The sequence below is a fragment of the Pipistrellus kuhlii genome, unplaced genomic scaffold, assembly GCF_014108245.1.
Source record: "Pipistrellus kuhlii isolate mPipKuh1 unplaced genomic scaffold, mPipKuh1.p scaffold_m20_p_18, whole genome shotgun sequence".
NCBI lineage: Eukaryota > Metazoa > Chordata > Mammalia > Chiroptera > Vespertilionidae > Pipistrellus > Pipistrellus kuhlii.
In genome coordinates, this window is record NW_023425493.1 from 11,432,941 (window position 1) to 11,453,825 (window position 20,885).

The 20,885-nt window shown below is 41.2% G+C and overlaps 1 long non-coding RNA gene and 1 other non-coding gene across 3 annotated transcripts; one reads left to right on the plus strand and one right to left on the minus strand.

The window, feature by feature from the left end:
- Positions 1–2,595: 2,595 nt before the first annotated feature.
- On the plus strand, positions 2,596–19,226 carry LOC118721537. Of its 2 annotated transcripts, XR_004988761.2 has the most exons (5): positions 2,596–3,319; positions 10,968–11,049; positions 11,177–11,311; positions 17,619–17,692; positions 19,032–19,226. It is a non-coding gene; the product is annotated as an uncharacterized LOC118721537 (long non-coding RNA). The 2 variants fall into 2 exon arrangements; XR_004988760.2 differs by lacking the exons at positions 17,619–17,692; positions 19,032–19,226 and adding an exon at positions 13,042–13,108 and having other exon boundaries at positions 2,602–3,319.
- LOC118721847 lies at positions 8,799–8,931 on the minus strand. The gene has a single exon (XR_004988857.1). It is a non-coding gene; the product is annotated as a small nucleolar RNA SNORA42/SNORA80 family (small nucleolar RNA).
- Positions 19,227–20,885: the final 1,659 nt, after the last annotated feature.

Consider the following 20,885-nt stretch of genomic DNA (forward strand, 5'->3'; position numbering starts at 1 on the left):
TCAAAAAAATACCCAGTTTACCTGAGTCCTAATTCATTCTCATGCAACTGAGCACCGCCCCCTCCCCTCCTGGCCTGGCTCCCTTGATCCTGCAAGGACAAGTGTCACCGGTTGAAGGCCACTCAGCGCAGCTCACTGAGGCAATGACCACGCACCTTACAACTTCTAAACAGTTAACCTGAAGAAGAAGCATGATTTATACCAGTGGCTTCAGGAATAACTGAAATTTTCAAGATGCTAAAGCACTATGGTGCAGAAATCATCTCAAAGGGGTTAAATTCAAAGAAATAAGTTCACAATAGAAACACACTCAAGAACTACACTGTAGCTGCCGGTGAACCCTGGTACAGTCAGTGGTCAATATGTTAGGTCAGACTAACTCAGGAAGCCTTCCTCTAGACCACACAGGTGGTTCTCTGTGTTCATTTTCGGTGTTCCTAATCAGGTTCAAGATCACCCGTCCTCCTGGGGAGTGGGAGATCATATCATTGTAACTCATTTTAAGTAGATGATGTGAAAAACATTTTAAAGTGAATTTATTAAAATACTAGTTTTGTGTTTTATCCAATTTCTCCACATAAAAAGTACAAGCGATGGCATGGTCTGCTTACAGGTTCGGAATCCCTTCATCATTGAAACTGATCACACAAAAAAAGGTATCCTAGAGTAAAAAGCCCTCCTTTCCTACAAAATAAGAGTTACAATTTTTGTTTTAAAGAGGCAGATCCATGTAAAACATTTTTCCTCTTTTACAATATGAAATCATTTTTATCTATGTCAATAAGATTTCAATTTTATTTCCATTTTTATTTTATATCAATTCCTGGTGAAGAAAAAAACAATATACTGGGCATAAAAGGGGCATTAACGTTCAGAAATATATGTGCAGGATTAAAGAAGGGTGTGGAGGTGGGGTCATATTAATGCATACTAACAGATCTGACTTGCAAACCCTGACTTCCAAATTTGACGTGTTCAGAGAAACAAGAAATAGTCACGGCCAAGTTCAACTCATACGGCCGGCCTTGAATGAAAGTAAACAGGAGATACCAAGCCTTTGTGTGGTCCCTCAGACAATCCACTGACACCGCCAATGCCGACTGCCTCTTTTCTTCTAGAAAATGGTTGGATACATGGGTCTTAATCTTACCAAGAACTCTGGGCTGGAGATAAAGTTTTGCTAGATACACAGCAGGGAAATCAGGTGGTGAAATCACCTGAGATCCCTACTGTTTAGGGGAGGAGTGAGAGGAGCCTCCAAAGCATTTGGAGAAGGAACGTTCAGAGGTAAGGGAAGTACAGGGGAGATGGGAAAGGAATGTCCGTAGGACCAAATGCCACCCTGAGGACAGTAGTTGTTCCGGTGCACCCACAGCTGATTCTCGAACTCATTATCTACCCCCATGCTGCTCCCTCCTCTGACTCTCTGACCCTGGTCTTTAAGCTGCAGATTGCTATATCCCTGTGATTCATGTGACGTCTTCCAGTTTTCGTGCTGTTCTGCACATTTCCTTTTAGGTTTTTACCTACCTATCATCTAAACCACATGTGTCAAACACAAGGCCCGCGGGCCAAATCCGTCCCGCCAGGCCTTGCAATGTGGCCCGCACCGCCGCGCTGTCATCACTGCACTCCGCTGTGTTTCCATCACAATGACAGTTTATGACTGTTCAGTAAACCATTCGGCCCACGATTTAGGCTGGATTTTAGATTTTGGTCCCTTCTCTGATTGAGTTCGACACCCCTAATCTAAACTGAGAAGTCCTACAGGGCCTTTAAAGTCAGCTTTAGTATAACTGAACCGGAAATCTGCCCACTCTCTCCACACGAATCCTCTGTGCATTCTACCCCAGATAATGACTTCACCATCCGAATGAGAAGTTTGGACACTGATCTAGATTCCTTCCTCACTGTCTGCATCTAATCTCCCACCCATTTCTGCCAATATGACCCCCAGATAACTTTTTTTTTAAAAAATATATTTTATTGATTTTGTACAGAGAGAAAGGGAGAGAGATAGCTAGAAACATCGATGAGAGAGAGTCATTGACCAGCTGCCTCCTGCACACCCCCCACTGGGGATATGCCCGCAACCAAGGTACATGCCCCTGACCAGAATCGAACCTGGGTCCCCTCAGTCCCCAAGCCGACGCTCTATCCATTGAGCCAAACCGGTCTCGGCGACCCCCAGATAACTTTTAAAAATTATTCCTAACTACTTACCCCCTATGGTCTACATTTTTTAAAAAGGTTATCTACCAGAAACCTTCAAAAAACATGAACACATAAGCCGGGACCGGTTTGGCTCAGTGGATAGAGCGTCGGCCTGCGGACTGAAAGGTCCCGGGTTCGATTCCGGGCAAGGGCATGTACCTTGGTTGCGGGCACATCCCCAGTGGGGGCTGTGCAAGAGGCAGCTGATCGATGATTCTCTCTCATCGATGTTTCTAACTCTGTATCCCTCTCTCTTCCTCTCTGTGAAAAATCAATAAAATATATTTTAAAAAAAAAATGAACACATAATAGGCAATCCAAATAACTTCTGGAAAGAACTACCCCTGATGCTACTATACAATGTTGTACTGAAAAAAAAAATTTTTGGGGGGAGGGGGGAGAGACAAAATTGATATTTACAGATAGATTCTTACCTATAAAATCCAAAAGAATACAAAGGTTCAGCTGAATGAGCAGATGGATCAACATACCAAAAAAAACAAATTATCCTAGGGCCCATTATGAAAAGTAAACAACAACAAAAGCTGGTAGGTTAAACGTAAAAGGACATGTGCAGAACAGCACGAAGACCGGAAGACTTCACAGGAACCACAGGGAAGACTCCAATTCATGGAGCAAAAACCACATTACCAGACAGTCTCAATATCTTATTAGTATCAAATCTGGGCAAATTAATCTACAAAAAAAAACCAACACAAATCCTGGAAAACTTGGCCACGTGGCCACAATCTTGTAACAGAACCTGAAATGAAATCTCTAACAAATTCCTGGGGGTAAATGCTGCCATTTGTTGACACTCTGTTATAGAATTTGGCCCCACGATTTGAGATTCCGGGCAACCCCTGGCCCACAGGCTTGACTGCAGGCCTTGCGCCGGAAGAGCCACGTGGGCCCCGCCCCTATCTGTGTCGTGGACCGAACGTTTCCGGCGGCTGGCGAGTGCACGCATGCGTGGAGGCCCCGCCCCGCCCACCCCGCTCAGTAGCTCGTGGTCCAGCGTCGGGCGTCAGCTCCCCTCGTTCCTCTGCACCCTCGGGCCCCGGCTGGAGCCGGCCCAGGAAGGTCGTTGCCCCTGCAGTTTACAGTAAGTGTGGCCGGGCAGAGGCTGCGCGGGCATTTTCTTTCTCCCTTTCCCCCAACTCCCTCCCCAGCAGGCCTCTAAGGTCAAAGCCATGATGGTGGGCCTCTCATTCCCAAGTCAGGCTGCGCCCAGCACTCAGGGTTCCCCCCAGGAGATGAGCCCTTTCTGGTAACCGTTTCTTACTCATAGTCATTGGCTTGTCATATCCATAATAGTAAATCCTCAATATTGTGGGTGGTTTCTGCGACTTGAAGCAAAACTAGTATCAGGAAAGTCATTGTAGCATAGGCTGATATTAACCAGCACCATTCCCAGGGCATCTCCTCAACCAAACCAGGATGAGTAACACCACGTTATTGGAGGTCCCGCTGAACTCGGCAAGGTGTGACCTTGGTCTGACCCTGTTCTCAGGTCTTGCTCTGCCTCCCATTTTGAGAGCCCGCAGACACCCCCCTCATCTCCCCTGGAAATGTTCTTTCCTCCAACTTTCTTTGGGAACCTACTCTTTGTGGCTGCTTCTGAATTGTTCCACTTTGCATGAAAATCTCTCCCAAGGACCACCCATCTCGGTGCAGGTTCCCTTCCTAATCTTTCCTCTTATTAAATAAACAATTAAGGAAAGAATCCCTTAAGAATAAGACATTGACCTAAGCGTTTTACACGTATTTTATTTCATCACCGCACCACTCCATAATTAGATACGGATGAGAATACTGAGGCACAGAGAATTGACGTAATTTGCTTGCAGTGACAGCTGGGTGTGATGGAGTTGAAATGTGAATCTCCTGGGTAGCTTACCCCAAAGCTGGTGCTGTTACCACTTTCTCTTTCCCATACACCTGGGCATCTCCCTTCTAGCTGTTTTTCATGAGGAATTTTTTTTTCTGGATACTGTCTAGAAAGTTCCTGTTTCTGAAAAGTTGGCCATTGTTTACACACTTTTTTCAGAGCTGTCCACACTGGCCCTTGACCGTTCCATTTTTATCGGGTATCTTAAGCTCTGAGTTCAGTAATACAGATTTCACATCCTCAAAATGTACTCGATGCTTCGTTAGGTACCTCTCACCCAGTCCTCTTCCATCAACTTTCTTCCCCTGCATGCCATTATTGTTATCACCTGCCGCTGGCGTGCGCGCATGTTTGTTCTCGGCAAACATTTGAGCAGTTTGTATAAGACAAGATGATTGCAGCCCTCCCCTCTGAAGCCTACGTGTTAAAAACACCTGATTTAGAGACATAGCATGAGCTGAGACCGGTTTGGTTCAGTGGATAGAGCGTCAGCCTGTGGACTGAAAGGTCTCAGGTTCCATTCCAGTCAAAGGCATGTACCTTGGTTGCGGGCATATCCCCAGGGTGGGCGTGCAAGAGGCAGCTGATGGATGATTTTCTCTCTTTGATGTTTCTAACTCTATCACTCTCTCTTACTCTCTGTAAAAAAAAAATAAAAATCAATAAAATATATTTTAAAAGGAGTTATCTAGAGGCATAAGATGAACTGCAATTCAAAAGGCAAGACTAAGCCAGATGTGAAGGGTCTTTATCTTGTAGGCAGTGTGGAAACATTGGAGTATAAGAAGGTAAGTCTGGCAGCAATGTGAAGGATGTGGAGAAAGGCAGTGAGACTCATTAGGTGACAGGTGGAATATTTTAGGTAGATAGATGAGGGGTCTTAACGGGCTGTGCCAAGCAGTATTGGGCCTAGGAGGAATTTGCTAGGACAAACCAAAAGGACTCGGTATCTGACTGAAAATGGAATTGAAAGTCAGTGGTAACAAGGCTTGAGGCTAGTACTGCTGCAGGTATGTCCTTTCTGTGCTTTGTCTTGTATTTGATTGTACTAGGTCTGATCGGCAAACCGCGGCTCGCGAGCCACATGCGGTTCTTTGGCCCCTTGCGTGTGGCTCTTCCACAAAATACCACGGCCTGGGCGAGTCTATTTTGAAGAAGTGGCGTTAGAAGAAGTTTAAGTTTAAAAAATGTGGTTCTCAAAAGAAATTTCAATTTGTTGATAGTTGGCTCTGTTGACTAATGAGTTTGCCGACCATTGTACTTGGTCATTTCTATAACATACATGCTCCAAGAGGAGGTGTTTTTACTGATCATGTTGGACATTAAAAGCACAATAAGGGGATTCTTCAAATAACTCTATACTTAGATGAAATGGATCGCCATCAAAACTACCAAAATTCACCCAAGAAGCAAGAGATAAGCTGAGTAGTTCTATACCAAAAAGAAAAACTCTCCAGTGCCATGTAGTTTCACTGGCAAACTTAACCAAACATTTGGTTAAATTCACCAGTGAAATTAATTACTATTTCTAAGACAAAGTAATAGTCATTCTATGCAAGCTATTCAGAGAATAGAAGAGGAAGGGAAACTTCCCAATTCATTTTATTAACCTAACGTTTCCTGATACCAAACGTTTTTGGTATACCAAAACCAGATTTTTAAAAACCAGATTTAAAAAAAAACAAAGCCAGATTTTAAAAAAAACAAATCAGGGCCCCTCATAAACAAAGATGCAAAAACATTCTAAAAAAATAAAATAAAATTAGCAAATTGAATCCAGTAGTGTGTCAAAGAAAAACACTTTGTGACTAACATTTAACCCAGGAATTCAAGGCAGGTTCAACAATTGAAAATAAATTAATATATCTTATCATATTAACAGACTACATAAGAAAAACTACATGTTTCTATTAATAGCTGCAAAAAACAAACAAACAAGCACTTGGCAAAATTCAGTATTGATTATTTTAAAAACTCAGCACCATGAACACAACAGATTCAGCTGTGTTCTTTAAAAAAATAAAAAATAAAAATAAAATAAACTCAACCAACTTGAGGAAAATCATGTTTGGAATCCCAAACAGAGTCTAATCCATCTAGAAGTGGTTGGTTCTTTAAAAGCTGTAGAAATAACTACTGTCTATAATCCAGAGAACTAGCAGTGTCACTTGCTTCATAAAGGACTCAGTAGCTGGAGCTCCTGGCCAGCTGAGCTTTGCCTGGCCTGGCTTGTGCTTCCCAAATAAGTTTCTTTGCACCTGCAATTCAGCACCCCTGTTCCCATCTCCATCAAAGAGGCTACATTGATGAAATGGTAGTGAGATGGTAAAGAGTGAGGAGAGGTGGTGGTAGCATTTGATATGGTCTTGATAGTCTCTCCAGGAGATGGCATTCACTACGTGTGTGTGTGTGTGTGTGTGTGTGTGTGTGTGTGTGTGAGAGAGAGAGAGAGAGAGAGAGAGAGAGAGAGAGAGAGAGAGAGAAAGAGAGATAGAGAGAGAGAGATTTTAGAAAGGGAGAGAGAGAAACATCAAGAATAAGAGAGTGCAGCCATTTTGCTTAAGAAGAAGGGGGAAAAAAGAATGAGAATCATTGATTGGCTGCCTCCTGCATGCCCCCTAGTGGGGATGGGGCCTGCAACCCGCCATGTGCCCTTGGCTGGAATCAAATCCAGGACCCTTCCATCCACAGGTCAATGCTCTAGCCACTGAACCAAACCAGCTAGGGCTCTTTACTTTGCTTTCTGTCTTAAAAATTATCTCTGTTTATAGAGAGCAAACAAATAGAATGTGTACTTAAGTTACATAAAATATGTACCTGTGTTCATATCAGTGTTCCAAAAACAAACAAATGAATAAATAACAAACTAGGGACTCTGATAAAAGGAATCTACAAAACCTAGAGCTAACATGCTTAATGGTGAAAGGCTGAATGTCCCCTAATCGTGATATAATATTGTATGTCAATTATAATTCAATTAAAGTTGTTATTTTTTCTTTTATCTTTATTGCTGAAAATATTACAGATGTCCCCCTTTCCATCGTCCGCATTAATCCTCCGCCCCGTACCTGCCCCCTACCCAGGCCTTCACCACACTATTGTGTGTCCATGGATTATGCATGTATGCATGTAAATTCTTCAGTTAATCTCTTCCCAAAACCGCCACTGCCCCCCTCGCCTTCCCTCTGAGATTTGTCAGTCTGTTCCATGCTTCTGTGTCTCTGGATCTATTTTGTTCATCAGTTTGTAAAATTGTTTTTAAAAGATCATATAGCTGTGCTTTGTGGGAGAGAGACTGTATAAAAGTAAAATCAGGAGACCCAGTTATTGGCTGTTAACAGTACTTCAGGTAAGAGATTTTGGTGGTTTGGGCTAGAACAGACTTTCTCAATTTTGTCGTTGGGGCTGGATTATTTTATTTTTTTAAAACATATATATATATATATATATATATATATATATATTTTTTTTTTTTTTTTTTTTACAGAGAGGAAGGGAGAGGGATAGAGAGTTAGAAACATCGATCAGCTGCCTCCTTACACACCCCCTACCAGGGATGTGCCCACAACCATGGTACATGCCCTTGACTGGAATCGAACCTGGGAACCTTCAGTCCACAGACCGACACTCCATCCACTGAACCAAACCAGTCAGGGCGGGGCTGGATTATTTTAATTGTGAAGAACTTTCCTGTGCATTTTAGGATATTTAGCTATATCCCTGGCCTCTTAACTACTAGATTCCAAGTAGCAACTTGTTTTGTGATAACCAAAAATTGTTTCAGACATTAAAAAAAAAACCAACATAGGCCAATAAAACAGAATAGAGTGCCCAGAAATAAACTCATACATATATAGGCAACACATCCTTGACGAGGGTACCAAAATCACAATGGGGAAGGAAGTACTTCTTCAGTAAATGGTAATGGCGAAACTGGACAGACACAAAAATGGATTAAAGCTTGAATATAAGACCTGAAACTATAAAACTTTAAGAAAACATATGGAGCCAAAACAAGTTTGCCTCAGTGGATAGAGCGTTCAGTACTGGTCAAGGGCATGTACTTTGGTTGTGGGCACATAGCCCAGTAGGGGGTGTGCAAGAAACAGCTGATCAATGTTTCTCTCTCATTGATGTTTCTAATTCTCTCTCTCTCTCTCTCTTCCTCTCTGTAAAAAATCAATAAGATATATTAAAAAAAAAAGAAAAAAGAAAAAAGAGAAGAAAACAAAACATAGGGTATAAGCTCCTTGACATCTGTTTTGGTAGTGATTTTTAAAATTTGGTTTGTGTTTTTGATCATATGACTGTGTTTTGTTATGTCATATCTTGACACTCCCCTGCTTAAAAGCCTCTAGTCGCTTCCCACTATCTATATTAATCTATACTAATAAAAGGGTAATATGCTAATTAGACCAGATGTCTTCTTCCCTGATGTCCTTCCTGACAGAGCTGGGACCCGGATGGCGCCGCCTGGGGTTCCGGGTGCCTGTGGCCGGCAAGAGGGAGGGAAGCCTGGGTCCTGGGTACAGGAACTGAGGCAGAGTGGTTAGGGGCGATCAGGCAGGCAGGTAAGTGGTTAGGAGCCAGAGGTCCCGAACCATGCACTAGGCCTCTAGTACTTAGAATGAAATCTCAACTCCTTAACATAAAATTGATTTTACTTATATAATTTTTTTTTTTTTTTGCTTCCCCCTGTGCAACCTGCTTCAATGCCAGCAGCCTATGGGAAGAGGTTGGGCAATGGTTGGAGGCCACAGTTTGCTCTGGCACGGGGCATATGAGAGACCGAGGGGGACAGGCCTGCCATCCATCCGAACCCGTGCCCGGTTTTGTACTTTTACATTGCCTGGTCCATGTCTACCTCTTAGCTCAGTTCATATCATTCCCCTTTGATGACAGTGCTTGAGACTTACCTTCCATCCTTCTGAATATCAAAAAAATGCTAAACTTGTTCCACCTCAAGGCCTTTGAACTTATCTTCCATCTGATCAAAAGTTTTTTTCCTGCAAGTTTTTTCTTTCACATGGTTGGATGGTTCTCATCTTTCAAATCTCAGGTCAAGTGTCACCTATTTAGAAGCAGACATTCCTGTCCAGCAGGGCACTTCAATTATAGCACCTGTTTACTTTCTTCCTAACAATTACCCTTAGAAATCATTTTGCTTCTCCTCCTGAAGCTAGAATATAAGCTCTGTGGATGTAGAAATCTGGTCTGTTTTGTTCACCACTATATTTTTCGTACTGGATTGGGGGCTTAGTAAATAAATTAGGTGTATGAATGCATGTATTAGGAGAAAAAATGGTTTTACTTACAGAAATGGCTATGTCTCCAAAGAGCTTAGTTTTACTTTAAAGAGCAGAGTGATAATAGATATTCCAAGGAAAGTGTTTATTAGAGATGTGGGATTGAAGAGCTGGACAAATAAAGTAATAAATTCATTGAAATAGTGTGACTAGATGAGATTTCTAAGAGAGCACTGCTTCTCAAAGTGTGGTGTCACGGCTTCTTGAATTGCTCGAGGTCTCCCTCCAGATGTTCTAGTGAAGGTCTCTGGGTGTGGAGCACAGGAATTGCCTTTTTAAAGCTTCTTTGTCTTTTTTATGTGTATTAAAGTTTAGGAACCAATGGAATAGTGATAGAGAGGAACATCAAAAGCTTCATCCTATAATAAGATGGCTGTGTTAAGGGTGGGAGGGAAACATGAAGCCCAAGGAGATGGGAATGGTGGGCTGCAGGTGCCAGGGGGAACACCGGGTTCTGAAGGGCAGCCACAATCGCAGCTGTCCTTCCTCGGTTTGTTAGTCTGCTTGTGCTGCCACAATGCTACAGTTCCACAGGCTGCACGGCTTTCAAACAGCAGGAATTTATTTTCTCACAGCTCTGGAGGCTGGAAAGTCCAAGATCAAGTTCCAGCAGAGTTTGGTTTCTGGAGAGAACTCTTCCTGGCTTACAGAGAACTCTTCCTGGCCTCCTTTTTGGTGCATCCTCACATGGCCTTTTCTACTTGTGTTGCTCCTGTGTGTGTGTGTGTGTGTGTGTGTGTGTGTGTGTGGTGTGTGTGTCTTTTCTCTTAGAAAGCCATCAGTCCTATCAATTAAGGGTGCACTGCTATGACCTTATTTAACTTCACCTCTTGAAAACTCTCTCTAAATTCAGTCATATTGGGTTTGAGCTTCAATAGTAAATGACTTTTGCACGAATTAACTGGAAAAGTTCAGTTTGTAGCAGTTGGTGTTTCCTTTCATTAATGAAGAAAACCAGTTTGACTAATGTAATCCATAGTATCACCACATCAATACTATATTCTTGTTCTTGTAGATTACAAAGCAAAATTCAACTAAAACAGGGTCCTGCCGGGACTGGTTTGGCTCAGTGGATAGAGCGTTGGCCTGCGGACTGAAAGGTCCCGGGTTCGATTCCGGTCAAGGGCATGTACCTTGGTTGCAGGCAAATCCCCAGTGGGGGGTGTGCAGGAGGCAGCTGATCGATGATTCTCTCTCATCGACGTTTCTGACTCTGTCCCTCTCAATTCCTCTCTGTGTAAAATCAATAAAATATATTTTTTTTAAATAAAAAAATAAAAATAAAACAGGGTCCTTATTTTGATAAAATCTGTATGAGATTTTTGCCAAGGTTATGGAAATACATACTTGACTTTTGTTTTGATGGCAGATATGCAAATTAGGGATATGAATGGTTATCATTTAATAGAAATATAAAACTACTTTATGAATGACTAACACCTGACCCTCTTTCCATTCAGAAAGAATTTAAAATGTGGTTTCTATTTTCTTTGTTCCAAAAGCCATTATTTTGCTTTTACATTCTCTAATAACTTGCCAATATTTTGGTGTTACAGCCATGGCAGGCAGGTTCTGTAGACATGAGTAAGAAGTCCCCACGCACAAGTCCTGAAGATGCCAGGACCAGCAGAAATGAAGGTAGGAGCTTTTCTCACTTTAATTACTTTTCAGCAATTTCACATACGTTCTATAAATTATTTGTTTCTCTTTCATTTGTTGCTAATATTTGAGAGACTAATTGTGTCATGTTTGATATCAATCTAAGGCAAATACAAACAAACGGGGGAAAAAGAGCAAAGCCAGAAACACCAACATAGATCAACATCTTACTCTTCAGATGACCGTGTGTTTCCCTCTTCTTCTTCGTCTTCTGAAAGCGAGACAGATTCAAGTATTAACGGTGTGTTTATCACCCTGTTGAGGTTTTTTTGTTTATAAGTTAAATTATTTAGAGAAAAAGTATTAAAATCCTTTATAACTTCTGTTTATTCAACAAACGTTTATTGAGAATACTTCACTGTGCTCCAGGCATAATGGTCAGCAGGCCATGACCCCATCAGCCAAGAAACTTTTATTTTGTTGGACAATAAAGACCAATAGTCCATTACAATATAGGTGAGAGCTGTGACTTGGTTTACATGAATTATGGAGACCAGGAAAGACTCTAAGAGGAAATTCTCTCTAAATTGAGAATTGGAGGGGGGAAAAGGTATTTTCTAGACAAAAGCCAGGGGAGTAGTATTCAGGAAGGTTTATTATAAGCTAAAGGAATTGAATGTGCTAAATAACCACTGTTGACATTTGGGTTTCTGATTCTTAAGTAACGTGCTTTCACTTCTATTTCTCAATTTATCAGTGGGCTTGTAGGAGTTCTTGGTTGTAAGTAAAGGAAACAGCTCTGGCTGGTTTAAATGGAGAAGGCATGAGAGGACAGTGAGTAGCCCACAGAATTGCCAAGAAGCTAGAGAATTAATCTCTGTCTATCGATAGGAACAAAGTGAAACTTTGCAGCTAAAACCACAGGCAAAGTCGTGCCACAGAGCTCAGTCTGCCAAGGGGACACTGCGACCACTGCCATTCCTATACCTGGATCCCTCCGCCTGCATGACCATGGTCACCAAATGCCGCCACTGGCATCCCTGCCACTGCAGCCACTGAGTATTTCTGCCATCACTACAAAGTTCATTCTTAAGTATCTCTGCTTCTTGTGTCACCAGCTCCTAGGCAGTGATTGACTGAGCCTGATCACATGCCCATGTCCCAGCTGCATAGGAAACTGGAAAAGCTAGTATTGGCCTTTTCAGCACTGACAGTGGGAGGCACACAGAAGAACCTTCACCAAACACAGAAAGGAGAATCAGATACCAGGCAATCAAATTATAGCAGATGTTCTCCACATTCAGCTTTAGGCAATATCCATGATTAGTTCACATTAAATTACTCCTTTGTCTCACCTATTCCTCTCAGTGTGTGCTAGTCGTAGTGTAATTAGTTTTTTCATTAGTTAATTAGGCATCAGTATTATAAGATACTTGTAATTCTACTTTCTGTTCCATCAACTTTAGTCAATTATTTTACACCCTTTCTTTACTCCATCTTTTCTCCCTACTGTATATATATTTTTTGTTTTCAGTAGTTAATATTTATAGTATGATCTACAACCAAAAGTAACTCATTCATTTTTTTGTTCGTGTTCTCACTTTAAAGGTTCAAAACTAATCAGCATTTAAATTACTATCGCACTATAAATATTGTTATTGCGGTGTCAAGTTGTGTGCTAGGGTTATATTCCCTTTTGTGGACCTAATGTCCTGGTTTCTGGGACTCAAAGGAGAATGTTTCCAGTCATGATATCAAGTGCATTGATAGTTCATCACTTGCTTAAAACCATGCCATGTGTTAGTATTACTTCGTATTGGAACTGACTTTCTTGTATAGTTTGGTTTTTCTTAGGGTTTCTAGTTCTAACATTTGTTTTTTATTGTTGACAGGAAGTTAATGTAACGTTACTATAACAAAAAGATTTTCCATCCTTTGATCATGAAGTTTATTTCTTTTCCCTAGAGATGTTCTTGCTTGCCTATTATAAATTAGACTATTTCTAATTCTTTTAAAATCTAATTCTTTTAGATTCTACCAACAGAGAAGTTAATACTAAAAGAGGACCAAAAAGGAATAAAAAGAGAAAAGAAAGAAAAGTAGGTAACTGAATAATTTAATATAAAATTTGGTTATAGGATTCTGTACCTTATTAATTAAAATAAAATCAAGGAAATTAAAAAAAAATTTATTTTTATTGATTTCAGAGGGAAAGGGAGAGAATTGATTCGCTGCCTCCTGCATACTCCACACTGGGGATTGAGCTCACAACCCGGGCATATGCCCTGACGGGGGATCAAACCATGACTTCCTGGTCCATAGGTCAGTGTCCAGCCACTGAGACACACCATGTGAGCTCTACATGGAATTTTAATGAGGTATAAGGGAGGAAGTGTTTAACAGCATAGCTAACATGGAGCTAACCCAGTACTGTCCTTTTTCTTTAAAAAAAAAAAAAAAAAAAAAAAACTCAGAAAACTACAGATAGATTAAAAACTTACTTCCCAACTTTGAGTTCAGTTTCAGGGGTGAAGTGAAGTGGTAGAGGGGTGAGGAGGCGGGGGGCAGTCTGTATGTTTCCAAGGCATGGATGGGGAGAAGATACTCACCTAGTTCTCAGTATTGTCTGCTCATACAGGTATATTCTGGGATGTCTATCGTTCTGTCTGGCCCTGACATGTCTTTACTCCTGTCTGCCTGTCCCTTCGGGTATAGTGGCTCTCTCTGTTACTTCCATGTCACATGTAAGGACCTGGCATAATTCAGCTTCCTCACTGCCATTCAGGATACTAAATGCAAGGCCGTTTAAAGCCTGGTCAGCATAACCTCCTCTCCCAGTCATTGTTAGATCCCAAGCCTCCTTCCCCCCACCCCCACCTTCGATTTCTGTGGGATTTTACTGCTTCCCCAGTGCTCTGTGAGTCAGGACACAAGGCCCTTCGTTTTAGAATCTATCAATGTCTATACTCTTAGCACTTCCCCACAATATCTCTTCCCCTTAGTCTGGAGAAATTTCTGTTTTTATTGCAACTTGGACTCGGGTTGTTGGGAGGTGAGACTAATTCTTGTTCTTTTCAGTTGTATTTGTTCCTAAAGTGTTATCTACATGTGGAAGCTTCTCTGGACCCCAAATGGCTTACATTTTTAGGAATCAAGTTCAGGAAGACTTTTTTTTTCTTCCATTTACTACCCTGGTTTATTTCTTCCTAAATCAATGAGCTCACAGCTGCCTAGCTACTTAAAAGGAGTATAGGAAGAGGAATAAGGAAAAAATGAACTAATAGAGAAAAAAGTATTTCAAAACTGTTATCCTGTGCTAGAAAAATTATTGAAATGACAAATTTAGGGAATAATATTTGCTAATATTTACCAATATTTACTATGTACCAGAGATGTTTTAAGAACTTTACATGTCTCAGGTAATCTTATTTAATCAGTAATTAAATAAGTACTATTACTATTCTGATTTTACAGATAAGGAAACATACAGAGGAGTCAAGTAATTGTACTAGGTGTCTGTCTCTTTTTCAATGTCTCAGAACCTGTATTCAAACCCAAGAAATCTGGCTCTGTAGTTTACTTTCTCTCCTGCCCCCCCCCCCCCCCCCCCCCCCCCAGCAACCAGAAGCTTTATTGTTTCTATTTGATTTTTCTCTCTAAGAAATCAGCCCCTGAAATCTGAAATAAATAATAGCGTGGAAGTCTTGCACGGGGCCCTTTCCCATTCCTCTCTTCATTTCATATAGTACTTAGCCACTCAGAAATAATTTATTTTCTTAATATCCACTGGGTTCAGAATCATTGTCCCTTTTGGAATTTTCCAACCTGTCCAGTCTGTCCACTTGACAGAATACTGGGACTGATCTCTTTTTTTCAGATTTCCTGTCTTCCTGCCCTTTCCTCTTTTCTGAAAAAAATACCTGTGTCCTGGGCCATTCTTCTTCCTTTGCTGCCTTTTTCCCCTCTTTGATCTGCTCCTGCAAAACCTTGTAGTTCATATAACTCCTTTTGGGAGGCTGCACACCCAGCATAGCCTCGAGTCCAGAGGAGAGGGAACTGCAGCAGGAGGGGCCGGCCTGCACGGGCTCCAGTGGGTTCACAGGACTCTGAGCTCCGGGCAGAAGCTCGGGGCCTCTTCCTCTGGCCTCTTCCAGGAGAACCAGCTTGGGGAGCGGGCTCTGTCCCCAATACCACTGGAGTCCCCACATCTCCCTTCTTGTTTTCCCTTTTGCTTCTTTTCTGTTCTGCTTCATCTTCTGTCTCCCCAGAGTCGTAGCATAGGGTCCAGAACAGACAGGAGGCCCCAGCCCCTGCTGATGTCGGGCTCCGTGGTACAGGATGCTAAGCACATGCCCTCACTTCCCTGTAGTTCACCTTAACTACTATGACATTGGTCCTCAAGTGATACCCCCCTCCCCTTTTCCAAGGGACACTTGGAAATGCAGAGAGGGTAGGAATCGGGTTTTCATGAAGACTGGCATGTCTCAGTGGTTGAGTGTCAACCGTGAACCAGGAGGGGGCAGTTCCATTCCCTGTGGGGCATGCAGGAGGTGGCTGATAGGTGGTTCTCCTTCATCATTGATGTTTCAATTTCTCTCCCTCTCCCTTCCTCTCTAAAATCAATACAAATATATACACTTTTTTTTTTTTTAATATTGGAAAGAGTTAGTGGATAGGGGCCCAGAATGTTAAATGTTCTATCGTGTGAGAAATGGTTATGAACAATAAAGAATTGATTCCTCTAGAATAGGGGTGTCGAACTCAATCAGAGAAGGGACCAAAATCTAAAATCCAGCCTAAATCGCGGGCTGAATGGTTTACTGAACAGTCATAAACTGTCATTGTGATGGAAACGCAGCGGAGTGCAGTGATGACAGCGCGGTGCGGGCCACATTGCAAGGCCTGGCGGGACGGATTTGGCCCGCAGGCCTTGTGTTTGACACATGTGCTCTAGAATCTACATAGAACACTTGTTGAGAAACCATACCTTACAATGGTATAGGCTCCAAACTGCCGAGATTGACTCAAAAAGTTTTTTTAAAAAACATAGACTACTCTTTATGGAAAACATTGCAAATGTTACCTGAAAATAAATTGATAGGCAGTGGAAACCTAGTTCTTTTAAGATTTTTTTTCAGGGAATAGGGAAGTTGGATATTATATATAACTAGAGGCCCAGTGCATGAAATTCGTGCTTGGGGGGATGGGGTGTCCCTCAGCCCAGCCTGCACCCTCTCCAATCTGGGGCCCCTCAAGGGATGTCTGACTGCCCGTTTAGGCCCAATTCCAGCTCTAAACAGGCAGTCGGACATCCCTCTCACAATCTAGGGCTACAGGCTCCCAAGTGCTTGCCTGCCTGCCTGCCTGTCTTCCCGCTTGCTCCTAACTGCTTCTGCCTGCTAGCCTGATCACCCCCTAACCACTCTCCTGCCAGCCTGATTGATGCCTAACTGCTCCCCCGCCAGCCTGTTTTCCCCTAACTGCCCTCCCCTGGAGGCCTGGTCACCATTAACTGCCGTCCCCTGCAGGCCTGGTACTGCCCAACTGCCCTTCCCTGCAGGCCTGGTCACCCCCAACTTTCCTCTTCTGCTGGCCTGGTTGGCCCTAACTGCCCTCCCCTGCAGGCTTTATTGCCCCCAACTGCCCTCCCTTGCATGCCTGGTCCCTTCCAACTGCCCTCTCCTGCTGGCCATCTTGTGTGTTGGAGTGATGGTCAATTTGCATACTACTCTTAGGCTATTCTCTTCTGGAATATGAAAAGAAATAGATTGCCTTTTAATTTTATGAAATTAACAAAGTAGGAAAATTAGATTTTGAAAAATAGAGACAATGAGGAAATTTTATTATGATAAAAGGGGAAGATATAACAAGTATAAATGTATTCATGCTGTTGTGAGTTGAATGGTATCCTCTCCCAAATTCATGTTCACCCAGAACTTCAGAATGTGACCTTATTTGGAAATAGTCTTTGCAGCTGTGATTAGTTAATATAAGGTCATGCTGGAAAGGGGAACTGGAGTGTTCTAAATTCCATCACTGGCATTGTTATAAGAGGAAAGGGCACACAGACATGAGTTCAGGAATAAACCCTTACATTTATGGCAGTTGACAAAAGTGCCAAGGCAATTCAGCAGAGAATGATAGTCCTCTTAACAGATGGTTCTGGGACAATAAACTCTCCAAATACCTACAAATGTTTTTGAAAGATACATAAGAAATCTGAAGTCTTTGTTGTAGACTTTGGGAAGAATTAGGTAGCTGGATGACCAGGGTGAAAGGGGGACTTTTTATCTTTTAAATTTCAAACCATGTGACTATAATCACTACTGAAAAAATAAAGTCTATGCACTAGCCAATTTGGCTCAGTGGATAGAGTGTCAGCCGGCAGACTGAAGGGTCCCAGGTTCAATTCTGGTCAAAGGCACATCCCCGGGTTGCAGGCTCAATCCCCAGTAGAGGGTGTGCAGGAGGCAGCCGATCAGTGATTCTCATCCTTGATGTTTCTCCCTTTCCTTTCCTCTCTCAAGTCAATAAAAACATGAAAGGAAGTCTTTGTATCTCTGACTTATTGAAGCAATCATTAATAGATTTTTGTTTTTGTTTTCTAGGACAAAAGATGAAACATCAAGAAAAAGAACAAGAAGGAAAAAAGGAGGAAACAACCACATATCACCTTCCCAAGGTCTCATGAACTTCCTGTTAAGTTTATTTTATGATACTTTTTTTTTTTTACATTTTTTCTGGTTTCTCAAGAGCACAGCAGTTACAGTGTGCAATATGTTAAAGAAAAAAATAATTTTGTTTGTTGGTGACTTACATTGTAAATATAATTCAAAAATTAGATTTTTGTCATCTTTTAAATATGTTGATCAAGATTAGTAGAGCAACCCACATGCTTCAAAACATCAAAAAAGGCCAGTTAGATTATTGTAATCTTTTAAAAAGTACACACTAACATATTTTATAAAGCTTGTTAGAGTACTTTAGTATAATTAAAATACAGAATTTCAAGTTCTTAGAAAAGGAATCTGTTAAAAAGAAAAATATCCAAAGATTCTTAAATATCAAAATGACCGAGTTGGTTTTCATCTTCTGTCTTGTGTTGGAATAGTTAGGATACAATCTGCTCTTCTAAATCATCAGGTGCTTAGAAATTAAGTTGCTAAACATGATATCTAAACTTGAATATTTTATATCTGTATTTGTGATTACTCTTCTTTTTGTAGTTGTCCATTTTTTTATGGGCTTTAAGAAGGCAGAGACTTCTAGAAAAAGAAATACTGCCCATACAAATTGGATGGGTATCCAGAGCAATGATTAATCTGTTTCAGATTAGCAGGTCATGCATGCCTCCCCAAAGGAGATCATAGTATTTGACTTGAACCTTGAAGGACACATAAGGTTCATTAGGTAGAAACTTTAGAATTTCACCTGGTAGTTGGCATTTGATTTAATTGCTATGGAATTAGAAATTTACTGATAAGCTTTACTTCTCTCAAAATTAATGCAATATTGATATTAAATACTTGAAATAATTTGAGGTTAGAAGTGGCTGAAACATTCTAACATTCAAAGTAACTATCTATGATTTGCAAATACAAGAAATTTATTACCTGTTATTTCCTTTGCTATTCTTTTTGTTCATTCTTTCCAAGTCCTTATTTGTGGGTTTTCCCCAACAGGGCAACCTCTTAATTGAAATGTAGATTTTCATAGGTGTACTTTATTTTTCTCCCACTTTTTTAGGTCACAGAAAAGGGGGTTGCTGAAAGCCACTGTATATAAAATGTTTGTTTAATCTGATGGTAAACCTTGATGATTAATAGTATTAAAGTTTAATGACTGTTTATTGCGTTTGAAGTAAAGCTCCACTGTTAATTTAACTTTGTTTTCAAGGTTTAATGTGCTCTCATCTTAACATTATGTTATCCAAAGATACACTAAGTATCAAGAAAAGTGTAAGTATATATAATATAGCATGTCGTGAATTTATTCTAATCAATTTTAATTTTTGTCTGCAGAGGGTCTGAAGCCAGACTCAACTTCTTGATTTCCAAAACTCAGCCTTTCGGTTTAAGTGGCCAATGAGGATGCAGAGCCTAAACTGAAACCACAGAAACACTGCAGAGCTGGGGGAAGGTGTCTTGACACACGTCTAGACTCCGGAGAACAGTCTTTGCATCCTCTGTAACAGGCAATAAAGGGTTGGGACGTCACATTTTGCTTGCAAAGGTCCGCATCCAACACGTGCGAGCCTGAAGCTCAAGCCGGTGGTGGCAATGGTAGGATGCTTACGCTGTATTCAGGTACTGGGGAAAGAAACTGAGTCTGCTCTGGGGAATATGCCTAATAATTGCATCTACACTTATACCCAGTCCTACACAAAGCAGAAGACTTGCCAATGGCATGGGAAAGACAAAGGCTTACCCATGTGCTTCTTACTTAGAAGCATAAAACCCAGGAAGACTATTTTTAGTAATGTCCCCTTCTTTCAACAAGTAGCATCTGTTTTCATAATCTCAGTGTTGTGTGGAGCATGAGGTAGTGTTCTTTAACTCCTGTTGCTCTGTCCTGGTTACGCATTGCCGCCAAAGTTTTCACCTCAAAGGTGAGCAGTGTTTGATGAAATGAGGAGGAGAAAGCAGTTCCCCGGGTCAGCCTTTCTGCTGCCTCTTGGGTTTCACACATCGCTGGGCTTCTGGGCCCTTTGGGTTTGTGGGTGAAGGCATATCCAGTCTAACCATGTATTTGATAGTTGCCTTTAAAAGAAGGCCTTGTTAGAAGTGAGAGAGGGCTAGGTTTATATTTTTAATTGGAAGTTGAGGTATTATGTTGTTATTCAGGCAAAATACCTTAAAAAAATCTTAAATGCCATTTGCTGAGTTTACAGTATAGCAATATGGATAAAATCTTAGTGTCACTGAGTGCAATTCCTTGAAGGGTCCCCTCCCCCCCGGTAATAGTAACTCAAAACAATATTATAATTTTGTACTTAAATTATCTTTAATTACAGAGAGGTTTAACATAATTATCCCCCCCAATATTGTCTGGGCTCATAGTACTGATGTGTTGTTACTTCCTTATATTATAGTTGAAATGGTGACTTTCTGGCATGTGCTATCAGAGGACTCAGGTGGGGTTTTTAATGTTTTTTTACTGAAGAAATAGATAGTTTAGTTTATGAATAGACTTTTTCCCCTCCAGGAAAACTAATATTCATAATTATGGGATGAGCATGAAGAAGAATAAAATAAAATGTAGGCATGAGACATTATTTCAAAACTATTTTTTAATTTGTAGGCTAATTGAAATAGGGCACGTGCTTTCTGGAGGCGAGACTGACAGCACAGACGGAGGTCTGGACAGCACCCTTCTCTCCTAGCATGCAGTTACCCAAGTGAATGGTGTTATAATGGGTCAAATTAAATGGTGTTATAATGGGTCAAATTACTTTAAAAACCTCACTTTGGAGAACTATAATGCTTTCCAAGATAGAAGTTAAATTGGCTGAATTGTAAACAATTTCAGACAAGCACGAAGTAGTTTTTATAAGTTTTTCATTATCGTTGACATGCAATATGTTAGTTTCAGCTGTACAAGATAGTGATTTGACATTTATAGAACTTATGAAGTGATCACCCTGATCAATCTAGTACCCACCCTGATAGCAGAGAGGGTTTTAATGAAGAAAACCTGAAAAGAGGCTTGTAAAGTATGTTCTAGTAGAAAAACCTGCGGGTCTGTGTGTGACCAGGAGCTGTGAGCCCCATGCTGATTGTCCCTCCTGAACTTTTCCTCTCCATTTCCTCCTCAGCAGGGGCTGGGGTTCCAGGAAGCCGATGAAGCATCAGGGCCCTGCCAAGGCCAGCGAGGTC